General features: G+C 47.7%; 1 pseudogene; it reads left to right on the forward strand.

The window, feature by feature from the left end:
- Positions 1-3,532: 3,532 nt before the first annotated feature.
- LOC147894033 (uncharacterized) lies at positions 3,533-4,475 on the forward strand (annotated as a pseudogene).
- Positions 4,476-12,669: the final 8,194 nt, after the last annotated feature.

Consider the following 12,669-nt stretch of genomic DNA (forward strand, 5'->3'; position numbering starts at 1 on the left):
CCACCAATGTGTCAAACATTCAATGCAACTATTGTCACAAGTTTGGACACTATGAAAGAGATTGCCGCAAGAAGCAGTATGACCAAAGCGGTCAATCCAGCAGTAATCGAGGGAATTCTCGAGGAAGAGGAAATCATTGTGGTGGACATTCTAGTCACAGTCATTTTGCAAATGAACATGGCAATATGTTTCTTGCAAGTGAGGAATTGCATCAGACTGATACAATGCACCTAGACACTGATTTCAATCCCAAAGAAGATTTCAGTTATCAAGTCGACCAAGTGGAACAGGATCCTTGGTACATCGACAGCGGTGCATCATCTCATATGACAAATCATCAGGAATGGTTCACAGAAATGAAGCCATTAGAAGGTCAAAGGAATGTCATCTATACAGCAGACAATACACCGAATCCGGTTCAAGGGACAGGTGTTATCCCTATGAACAATTTCACTGGTACAAAAGGATTAGTCAAAGATGTGCTCTATGTTCCGAAGCTCAGCAAGAACCTTTTGTCAGTAGGTCAAATGACGGAACACAACTACAAAGTCATCTTCGACGGTGATGAATGCACTATCAGAGACAAATCCAAAAGAGGTCAGCTAGTAGCAAAAGGTGTCAAGGAAGGACGCTTGTACAGGATGCTAGCTACAGTACCAGATAAGCATGCCATGTCAGCTCAAATGCAACAGATGCCACTATCTGCAAAATGGCACAAGAGATATGGTCATGTCAACTTCAAGTACTTGTTAGATCTAAGGAATCAAAATATGGCAATTGGGATTCCGAAGCTACAGTTTCTTGGAAAAGTTTTTGAAGCATGTTGCTTCGGCAAACAAAAGCGAACCAACTTTGTCAGAAGTACCTCTCGTGCACGAGGTATTCTTGATTTAATTCATACAGATGTATGGGGTTATGCCCAGACCCGCAGCATCAATGGTTCACTTTATTACTTGACCTTCATCGACGACTACAGCAGATATTGTTGGGTCTACTTTCTGAAAGAGAAATCTGAAGTGTTTGCCAGATTTCAAGAATTCAAAGCCATGGTAGAAAACCAGACAGGCAGAAAAATCAAGGTCATGAGATCAGACAGAGGAGGTGAATACATGTCTTCAGCCTTCATGAACTTTTGCAAAACTCACGGTATTCGAAGACAATTCACATGTGCAGATACTCCTCAGCAAAATGCAATAGCTGAAAGGAAGAATGGGACTTTAGCAGACAGTGCTAGAGCAATGCTTAGTGAAAAGCATCTTCCGAATCAGTATTGGGCAGAAGCAATAGCTACAGCTAACTACTTGCTTAATCGGCTTCCTACCGAACCAATACAAGGAATGACTCCTTATGAAGCATTCACTGGACACAAGCCACGCATTGGGCATCTCCGCATATTTGGTTGCATAGCATATGCCCACATACATGATGATCATCGCAGGAAATTGGATGCGAAGTCACGCAAATGCATCATGGTTGGCTACAGTGAAGAAAGTAAAGCATACAAATTGTATGATCCTATCAACCGCAAAGTCATTATCTCCAGAGATGTAATCTTCGATGAGGAATCAGAATGGAAAACCTCACCTACACAGGAGATAGAAGCATCGACTTCACAGTCATCTTCAGAACAGGTTGATGAAGAAGAGCAAGAATTGCCAACAACACCCCAATCAGCGTCACAGCAGCTCAGACGGTCTACTAGGGAAAGCAGACCACCAGCCAGATTGATATATGCTCAGAAAGGCAAAGCAATTCAGGTGGAAACCACCAACTATGCTCTTATGACTACCATCATGGCTACAGAAGAGCCAGTGTACTTCGAAGACGCAGTAGATAAGCCAGAATGGCAAACTGCAATGAATGAAGAAATGGATGCTTTGTATAAAAATAACACTTGGGAATTATGCGACCTTCCACCAGGAAAGAAGGCCATAGCCAACAAATGGGTATACAAAGTGAAGTACAATCCAGATGGCAGTATTCAGAGATACAAAGCCAGATTAGTTGCAAAAGGATTTGCACAACAATATGGCCAAGATTATGATGAGACTTATGCTCCAGTAGCAAAGATGGATTCCATACGGTTCTTGATATCACTAGCGACACTCAGTAAATGGAATGTGTATCAGCTCGATGTCAAGAATGCATTTCTCAATGGTTATCTAGACGAGGAAGTCTACATGCAACAACCAGCCGGTTATGTTGAACCAGGACAGGAGAACAAGGTTTGTCATCTCAAGAAAAGTCTCTATGGCTTAAAGCAAGCACCCAGAAGTTGGTACAGCAGAATTGACAAGTATTTTGCTGATCTGGGATACATGAAGTCCAATGCAGATCATACTCTCTACTACAAAGTTCAAGGGGAAGATATTACTATTGCACTTTTGTACGTAGATGATCTGATTGTGATAGGAAGCAAGGATAGCTTCATCAGAAAATTAAAACAAGACTTATCTGTAGAGTTCGACATGAAAGATCTTGGACTTATGCACTATTGTCTTGGAATTGAGTTCTGGAGAGATTCGGATAGCACATTCATGAGTCAGCTCAAATATGTTGACAGTCTCCTGAAGAAGTTTCATATGGCAGATTGCAAGATTGCAGCCACTCCCATGGAACAGAGTTTGAAACTTACTAAAGATTCAGAAAAGCCTACAGTCAATGACAGATACTACAGGCAACTCATTGGATCTCTTATATATCTGACAATCACACGGCCAGATATTTGTTATGCAGTAAGCTCACTAGCATAGTTTATGGCAAATCCAAAACAGTCTCACTGGAATGCAGCCAAAAGAGTCTTGAGATACATCAGAGGTACAAGACAATTTGGGATAGAATACAGAGGAAGTCATCCACGGTTGCATGGATACTGTGACAGTGACTATGCTGGAGATCATGAGACCAGGAGATCGACACAGGGATATGCATTTTTCCTTGGTCAAGGTGCTATATCATGGTTGTCAAACAAACAGCCAACTGTTTCTTTGTCTTCGACTGAAGCAGAATATAGAGCACTCACTACAGGTGCATGTGAGGCTATATGGCTCAGAAGACTATTGTCAGAAACAGATTACTTTGATGAGTCAAAGCCAACAACAATATACTGTGATAATCAATCGGCTCAAGCATTGGCCAAAAATCCAGTATATCACTCCAGAACAAAGCACATTGATGTCAGCGAGCACTTCATCAGAGAAAGAGTGTTACTTCGGTGTTGAGAGTTCATGCTCAACATCATGTGATCATGTGTGCATAGCACCATCACGTGATCATATGTGCATAGCACTAACCTTATAGAGTGCTATAAAGGAAAGGGTTAGATCCCCTAACCCTAACCCTAAAAGGGTTTGTATATATTCTATTTTTTCAACTAATTCTAGTGTACAGTTAGTCATTTGTGGTGTGCTCTCTAGCTGTGCCCTCTCCCCTCTTCATATTTTGTCATCATCATGCAACCGACCAGTCGTGGCCACTATTGTGTGAAGGGAAAGGGCTCAAACACTGGAAAGGAAGGATCCTTGACTTCAAGATGTCACCAGGAGGAAAATCTATCAAAGAGATGTTTATCCAACACGTCTTCATGCAAAAAGAGATCAACGTGGGACCAGACACGGGACTTCCAAGATATAGACCACATTGTAAGTACATGTATGTTCTTCACCAATCATGATTGAATTTCCAATACATTGTTCTTGTGGTAATGCAAGGAATGTTGTTTTACCCATTCACAAATTTGTATCCTTCCAATCTTCAGGAGTGGCAACCCGCTTAGTGCTTGATGGGTTTCCTGAATGTTATACATGCTAAGGTGAGGGAACTTCGGTTTGAACGCCATTCACCAATTGATCTAGCAAGAAGTGAGACATATTTTTATGATTCGCTTTATATTGTGCCCACTCAAGCAGGACGACAAGGAAAGCTTGAAAATATTCCTCTTCCTACACTCGATAGTCTCGAGTGGCCATTGCCTAATACACAAGTGATAGAGGCATACAGGACCTCGGCGGGGTCATTCATCATATGTAACCCTATCACGTGAGTTCAACAGAAGGATATTTTTAATATTTAAAATTTACAGAAATTAATATACATAAGGAAGTTTTTAAAATGAATTTGGAAAAAATTTACAGATTTGTATAGAAAAAGGGTACATTTTATTAATGGAAAAATTACAAATAAGTGATTTTACAAATAGGCCTTGAACGCACGTGATATTAAGGGTTTATACATAGTGAACCCCCGAGTACAGGACAAAAATGTTTAATGACATTCAATGTGCCATGAATCTTCCATTTGCATGCTTTGTTGATTTTTTTTCAGACTGCCAACAACTAAGAAGATCCAAAATAGCTTTTATGTGCAAGCTTTTGGATGAAGCTTGGCTTGACAGTCTGTTAGAGAAAGGGTGGACAGTCAGAGCAGTGGAGGGAGATGATCTCATTCAATGTCGATATGATCAACATTACATTTAGGTGAGTTGACTATCAATTGTATTGATTGGAAATAGTCGTCTTCAAATAATTCATCATGGCATTTGAAAATAATATGTCTTACTTGTTTCTAGGTATTAGATATTATATCAGCAAGCAACAACTGTGCATGTCATTTACTTATAGAAGATGGCGATGGATTAACAACCATTGGGAAAGCATGGACCAAGACACAAGACTTGACAACCACTCTCCATTGGTAGATATTGTTGTTATACGATGGGGTCATCCATCATTAACATTCGAAGTGGAAGAGAATCGGACCCTCGAATATGTAAGGAATGAAATGGAGGTTGTAGTACAGAATCCTCCGGACCAATTTTACTTCAAGCTTGATGGTAGCACGTTAAGTAGAAGAAGATAAAGACAGATCATCTGTAAAGATATTGTAGCCCCACATGAATTGGAGGCATTAGAAATTGTATTATGATTACAATATATTTGACATTGGGAAAAAAACTTCTATGATGACTACATTGTTCTCGTTGTAAAAAAAATTATATTTGCAATATCGGCGGTTGCTATTTTGCTTTCTCTACTCGTTCAAGTCGAATGTAAAACTTACAATTATATTTCAAAACGCAAATTCCCTTGATATACTCACAATTATCAAGGGCCATACTCACAAATTTGTTATCAAGAGCCATATTCACACATAAATCAAGGAAACTCTTTTGAAAATGTGCACAACAAAACAGAATGGGCAAAATCGTTGATTTTGATTTTGAATTAAATGTACACAACAATAATACACTTTGGCAACTTCATACAAATGGAGCCTAGAACCCCCAATGTGTGGCCTCGAACTCATTCCATGGCTCCTCTCCAAAATAAGGTGCATAAGTAACATTAGTTTCGATGGGCCCTGACGATCCTCGCAGAGTAGGGGGTACAAAATCGATGGCTACATCTGCGGCCGCATCCTACATGTGCTCCAGAATGTGGCATATGGTGTCCTCCCTAAAAGCATGGACATCCAAATTCGTGTACAGCAACAAGGAAGGGTACTGCAAGAAGAATTTCAAAGAGCATAAGCACACCATAAGGATTTCACTCATGACAGCTCAGAGTGGATTACAGCTCATCCCTCCACTTTGCCTTTTCCTATATAAGAGCACCCTTGGCTCATTTTTTTGTAGGCAGACTCTACCTCCGAGAGCTCTTGTATCCACAGTTTTTGCAATATATCCAGTTTTCAAGCCTCCTTGCTTCAAACTCCCTTGTTCCCAGTTTTCTATTCTCAGTTTTCCTCCATGCCTTTGTCTGTTCCACCGTTCTCCATCTCTTACATCCTGTTCTTCGCCCCCGACTGGTCTTCCCCGCTGTTACGCACCTCTCTTCCTACCAACTTCCCTGTCTATGTCTGTTTCATTCACGCTTCATCTCCCGATTTCGTCTTCTCCTTGCCTCTCGGCATCATCATGGGTTCTCGCTCTTACTCCGTTTAGCTTTCTCTTTCCAGATCTACCTCCTCCTATCTCCCCATTGTTCCTTCCACCTTCTTTCTCCCCATCGTTCCTTCCACCTCCTTATTAAATAAGGAGGTTTAAGGTTTAGGGTTTAGGTTTTAGGGTTTAGGGTTTTAGGATTTTAGGGTTTTAGGGTTTAGGGTTTAGGGTCTAGGGTCTAGGGTTTAGGATTTAGGGTTGAGGGTCCAGGGTGCAGGGTGCAAGGTGCAGGGTGCAGGGTTCAGGGTTTAGGGTTTAGGGTTTAGGGGTTTAGGGTTTAGGGTTTAGGGTTTAGGGTTCGATCTACAAGAGCTCGGTGAGAGAACGGGCACTGCTTCGAGAGATCTACCGGGAGCTTTGGAGAGCTCGATTCTCTCATTCACAGGGAGATTTTGGGTAGACATCATCCAGATTGTAATATGGAGACTCGGCTCACTAGGAAGCGGCACTGGGAAGCGGCGCTGGAGGTGGCTTTGGTTTTGCTAGTCTCCACGACGATGGGCGCAGTGATGAGGAGCTCTTGGTTGCAGGTTGTTGGAGTTGTTGTGCGTGGAGGATAAGATCCGCTCTGACATTCGAGGGATGCCATGAGAGGTCGTTGCTGAGTTTGTCAATGCTGGAGCCGTTTGTTATTTGGCCTACGAATCGCTGTCGGTGGGTTTGGAGCAATGGACGTTGATGCTTACAGCATGTAGATCGCATTGCTTTTAGCATAACATCTTCATTCATTACTCTTATTCTCTTTGGTTGCTTTTCTGGATCTGCCTGCACTCGTTGTCTTTTCATGCATCTGTATGTCCGTTTTGGGACCTTCTGTTCATTCTTATTTGGATTTGTGTAGTTCTCCTTGTAAGATTTATTTGTCACGTTGTTTTCATGAGATGTTGCATCCTTGATCTTATCACTTTGACAGTCAAATACTGAATATTCCTTTGTTGATGTCATCCTTGCTTTTGATACATTCGTCAAACCATTTGTAACATTTACAAGTTCACAATCAAAGTCAAACACCGAATAGTCCTTTGTTGATCTCATCCCTACTTTTGATACAATCGTAGAACCACTTGTCACAATGGCATTAGAGTGTCCCGAATGATCTTCAAACTCATCTATTCCTGAGAGAACATCACTCATTGATGCACTTTCTATGGATTTCATAACTCCATAGTCAGTGGTGATAGACTGTCCAGAATGATCTTCAAACTCATCTATTCCTGAGAGAACATCGCTCATTGATGCACTTTCTATGGATTTCATAACTCCATAGTCTTGAAACTCCTCTACTCCAGAGAGAACATCACTCATTATACTATCGTGCATGATTTCCATAATTCCATAGTTACCTGCTTTGACTCCAAGAACTTTATCAGTATCCATGAAGCCATCCATGCTTGAAGATATAACACTTTTCACATCTTTGCCCAAGTTCTCAATGTGCATGAACTCATCCACCCCGGATAAGGCATCACTTGTGAAATATTTTTCTTTCTCGGTACCAATGAACTCATCGACTTCTGATAAGACGTCAGTGCTATAGTTGAGTGCATTGGAATCATCCATCTCTGAAGGAATAGAGCTTGGTACATTGGCATATTCTTTCAATTCTTTGATGTTGTAGTATACATTATGTTTATCATTAAAAACCACACATGCCGAGTCTTTCCAATCTTTAAAAATTGCATGCTCCATCTCAAATCCTTACCTACCTCATAGTAGGGACCATCCAATGACATTGAGTTATCATCCATACCATCATCAGTAACTTTTTGAATTCTCATCTGCGCAAATGTCCAGTGTTCAACTTGTTCAAATCCCAAGACTTGACCTTCTGCTACATACTTATTTGTAAATGATAACATTTGTAAAATATCTCCCACTCTAAAATCCAAAGATATGCACTTTGTATTCCTGATGACATGTGTTGGATAAGTCTCATCTCTGTCCCATGCAATAAATGCTTTGTTGGAAGTATTATAGGGCATAACATCTCCAAGGATTTCCATATCCCCACACTTATGCTTTAGCTCAACATGTGCACTAAGAATCCTTGATACGATAACCGCTACCTTATCTTCGCCAAGTCTTCTAAAGTGACAAATAGAATTTGGATCACTTTCATGGATTGTAGCAAATGCAACTACTTCTCTTTTGCAACATAAAATCACCTCCATCCCCGGAATAAATTTTGTAGCCATCTCCTTTGTGAGTTTCCTCTGCAAACAAGCTATAACAACCATTATAAAGAACATTAGTCTCTTCTCAATAATCTACTTTATTAATGATTTAAAAATCCAGAACGTGTTTGAAAATTTAATTAGACACTAACCAATAACAACCCTAAACCGTAAACCAAAACAACCCTAAATCCTAACCAATAACAACCCTAAACCCTAAACCCTAAACCCTAAACCCTAACCCCCAAACCCCAAACCCTAAACCCTAACCCCCAAACCCCAAACCCTAACTCCCAAACCCTAAACCCTAAACCCCAAACCCTAAACCCTAACTCCTAAACCCTAAACCCTAAACCCTAACTCCCAAGCCCTAAACCCTAAACCTTAACTCCCAAACCCCAAACCCCAAACCCTAACTCCCAAACCCGAAACCCGAAACCCTAAACCCTAAACCCTTAACACTAACCCCCAAACCCTAAACTCTAAACCCTAACTCCTAAACCCTAGATCCTAAACCCTAAGCCCTTAACCCTAACCCCCAAACCCTAACCCCCAAACCCTAAACCCTAACTTCTAAACCCTAAACCCTAACTCCCAAACCCTAAACCCTAAACCCTAAATCCCAAACCCTAAACCCTAAACCCTAACTCCCAAACCCCAAACCCTGAACCCTAAACCCTAAACCCTAACTCCCAAACCCTAAACCCCAAACCCTAAACCCTAAACCCCAAACCCTAAACCCTAACCCCCAAACCCTAAACCCCAAACCCTAAATCCTAAACCCTAACCCCTAAACCCTAAACCCTAAACCACCAAACTCTAAACCCTAACCCCCAAACCCTAACCCTCAAACCTTGAACCCTAAACCCTAAACCCTAAACCCTAACTCACCAAACCCCAAATCCTAAACCCAAACCACGAAATCCTAAAACTTAAATCCTATGAGTGTTTTCAAGTAATATCATTTATTTAAGTAATAGTTTTAATTAGAATTTATAAGTAATAGTGGAATTGATAGTTGGGAGGGTGGTAGTGGGAGAAAGGGAGAGTGGGAAAGTGGAGAAAGGGAGTGTGGGAGGGTGGTAGTGGGAGAAAGGGAGAGTGGGAGAGGGAGTGGGAATGGGGGCGGTGGGGGTGGGGGTGGGAGGATGGGAGTGGGAGTGGGAGAGGGAGTGGGAATGGGGGAGGTGGGGGTGGGAGAATGGGAGTGGGAGTGGGAGAGGGAGTGGGAATGGGGGAGGTGGGGGTGGGGTGAGGGTGGGAGGATGGGAGGATGGGAGTGGGAGTGGGAGGGGTGGGGTGGGGAGTGGGAGTGGGAGGATGGGAGTGGGAGAGGGAGTGGGAATGGGGGAGGTGGGGGTGGAAGCGGGAGGGGTGAGGTGGGAGGATGGGAGTGGGAATGGGGGAGGTGGAGGTGGAAGTGGGAGGGGTGGGGTGGGAGGATGGGGGAGGGAGTGGGAGTGGGGGAGGTGGGGGGGGTGGGAAAATGGGAGTGGGAGTGGGAATGGGGGAGGTGGGGGGGTGGGAAAATGGGAGTGGGAGGATGGGAGTGGGAGGGGTGAGGTGGGAGGATAAGGGTGGGAGAATGGGAGTGGGAGTGGGAATGGGGGGGGAGGGGTGGGGGTGGGAGGATGGGAGTGGGAGTGAGACGTGTAGGTGGGAGGATGTGAGTGGGTGGGAGAATGGGAGTGGGAGTGGGAATGGGGGAGGTGGGGGTGGAGTGAGGGTGGGAGTGGGAGGGGTGGGGTGGGAGGATGGGAGTGGGAGAGGGAGTGGAAATGGGGAAGGTGAAAGAATGGGCGTGGGCGTGGGAGTGAGAATGGGGGAGGTGGGGTGGGAGGATGGGAGTGGGAGTGGGGTGGGAGGATGGGAGTGGGTGGGAGAGAGAGAGAAGATAATCTAATAGAGAGGCCAATGGGAGAGGAGATAATGTTATAGAAGGACCAATGAGAGAGAAGCACTCAAAACCCTAGTTTTTCTTATATATACTCTCCTTCTCTCATTGTTTCTCTCATTTCAACAAGGAAGAGCAAGAGGAGAAGCAAAAAGAGGAGGAAGAGCAAAAGCAAGCACAAGCAAGCACAAGCATCGATTTCAACTTTTTTCCAGGTACTGTTTTTAAAATTTGTATTCTTTGAAATTTTATTATAAAGAGAGAAAAGTGAAGGAAAGATTTTTAGAGAGAGAAAAGAAGAGAGAGAGTCTTGCTGCCTCGGCAGCAAAAGAGAGAAAGAAAGAGAGAGGGAGAGAGACGAGAGAAGGGGGGGGAAAGAGAGGGGAGAGAAAGGGAGGGGGGAGAGAAGGGGGAAGGGGGAAAGAGAGGGGAGAGAGGGGAGAAGCAGCGAGGGGGGGGAGAGAGAGAGGGGAGGGGGAGGCCGCTGCCGCGGCAACGCAGAGGGGGGGAGGGAGGGGAGGGAGAGGGGAGGGGAGAGGGAGGGGAGGCGGCGAGAGAGGGAGGGGGGGGCGGGGATAGAGAGGGGGAAGAGGGAGGGGAGGCGAGGGGGGAGAGGGAAGGGAGGGGAGGGGGACGCTGCCGCGGCAGTGAGAGAGGGGGAGGGGGGGTAGAGGGAAGGGGGGGCGGTGAGAGGGAGAGGGGAGAGGGAGGGATGGGGGCCCGGCGAGAGAGGGAGGGGGGGCGGTGAGAGGGAGGGGAGGGAGCCGCCCGCGGCAGCGAGAGGGGGGGAGGGGGGGGGAGGGGAGGGGGCCGCTGCCGCGGTAGCGGCAGCGAGAGAGGGGGAGGGGGGGGAGAGGGAGAGGGAGGGCGGGGGGGGCAAGGGGGGGGGAGAGAGAAGGGGGGGCGGTGAGAGGGAGGAGGGAGAGGGAGGGGAGGGGGCCGCTGCCGCGGTAGCGGCAGCGAGAGAGGGGGAGGGGGGAGAGGGGAGGGAGGGGGCCGCTGCCGCGGCAGCGGCAGCGAGAGAGGGGGAGGGGGGGGAGAGGGAAGGGGGGAGAGAGGGGGCAGCGAGAGGGAAGGGGGGGGAAGAGAGAGAGAGGAGGGGGGCATGCCGCGGCAGCGAGAGAGGGAGGGGAGGGGAGAGGGAAGGGGGGGGGAAAGGGAGGGGAGGAGAGAGGGAAGGGGGGGGAAGAGAGAGAGAGGGGGGGCCGCTGCCGCGGCAGCGGCAGCGAGAGAGGGAGGGGAGGGGAGAGAGAAGGGGGGGGGGAAAGGGAGGCGAGGAGAGAGAGAAAGGGGGGGCCGCGGCCGCTGCCGCGACAGCGAGAGAGGGGGAAGGGGGGAGCGAGAGAGGGGGGAGAGGGAAGGGGGGGGCGCCGCGGCCGCTGCCGCGGCAGCGAGAGAGGGGGAGGGGGGGGAGAGGGAAGGGGGAGCGAGAGAGAGGGGAGAGGGAAGGGGGGGGGGCCGCGGCCGCTGCCGCGGCAGCGAGAGAGGGGGAGGGGGGGGAGAGGGAAGGGGGGAGGGGCCGGGGGCAGCGAGAGAGAGGGAAGGGGGAGAGAGAGAGAAGGGGGGGGGGCCGGGGGGGAGAGGGAAGGGGGGAGCGAGAGAGGGGGGAGAGGGAAGGGGGGGGGCCGCGGCCGCTGCCGCGGCAGCGAGAGAGGGAAGGGGGGAGCGAGAGAGGGGGGAGAGGGAAGGGGGGGGGGGGGCCGCGGCCGCTGCCGCGGCAGCGAGAGAGGAGGAGGGGGGGGAGAGGGAAGGGGGGAGGGGCCGGGGGCAGCGAGAGAGAGGGAAGGGGGAGAGAGAGAGAAGGGGGGGGGCCGCGGCCGCTGTCGCGGCAGCGAGATAGGGAGAGGGGGGGGAGAGGGAAGGGGGGAGGGGGCGGAGGGAGCGAGAAAGGAGAGGGGGAGAGAGAGAGAAGGGGGGGGGCCGCGGCCGCTGCCGCGGCAGCGAGAGAGGGAGGAGGGGGGAGAGAGAGAAGGGGGGTAGCGAGAGAGAGGGGAGGGAGAGGGAGAGGGGGAGAGGGAAGGGGTGGGGAGAGGGAAGAGAGAGGGGGAGCCGCTGCCGCGGCAGCGAGAGAGGAGGGGGGGGAGAGAGAGTAGGGGGGAGATGCGAGAGCGAGAGAGAGGGGGAGGGAGAGAGAGAGAGGAGGGGAGGGGCCGCTGCCGCGGCAGCGAAAGAGAGGGAGGGGTGGAGAGAGAGAGAGAGAGGGGGAGGAGAGAGAGAGAGGGGATGGGGGGGAGATCGCGGCAAGTGAGAGAGAGAGTGGAGAGGAGATTGGGGAGCGCAAGTGAGAGAGAGGAAAAAGGTGAGGAGAAAGGAAGAGAGAGAGAGAGAGGGGAAATGAAGAGGAGGGGAGAGAGTAGACTAAGATGAGAGGAAACGTAGACTAGAGCGGAGAGGAAAGAGAGAGAGAGAAGAGTGAGAGAGATGAAAATTTAGAGAGGGAGGACACGAGAAAGTACGATCGAGATAGAAATTATTACCAATGAAGAGGAGAAATGAGTGGGCGACGATCAAGACAAGATGAAGAGATCGAGATAGAAAATCTTACCAATGAAGAGGAGAAATGAGTGGGCGACGATCGAGACAAGATGAAGAAGCTACGATCAATGAGGCATATGAGAGGAGATTGGTAAGTGATTTAGTCTAAACTTAAACAAACAAAA

Source organism: Dipteris shenzhenensis, chromosome 15 (genome assembly GCF_047967505.1).
Source record: "Dipteris shenzhenensis isolate YYH24624 ecotype China chromosome 15, Dip_SZ_1.0, whole genome shotgun sequence".
NCBI classification, from domain to species: domain Eukaryota; kingdom Viridiplantae; phylum Streptophyta; class Polypodiopsida; order Gleicheniales; family Dipteridaceae; genus Dipteris; species Dipteris shenzhenensis.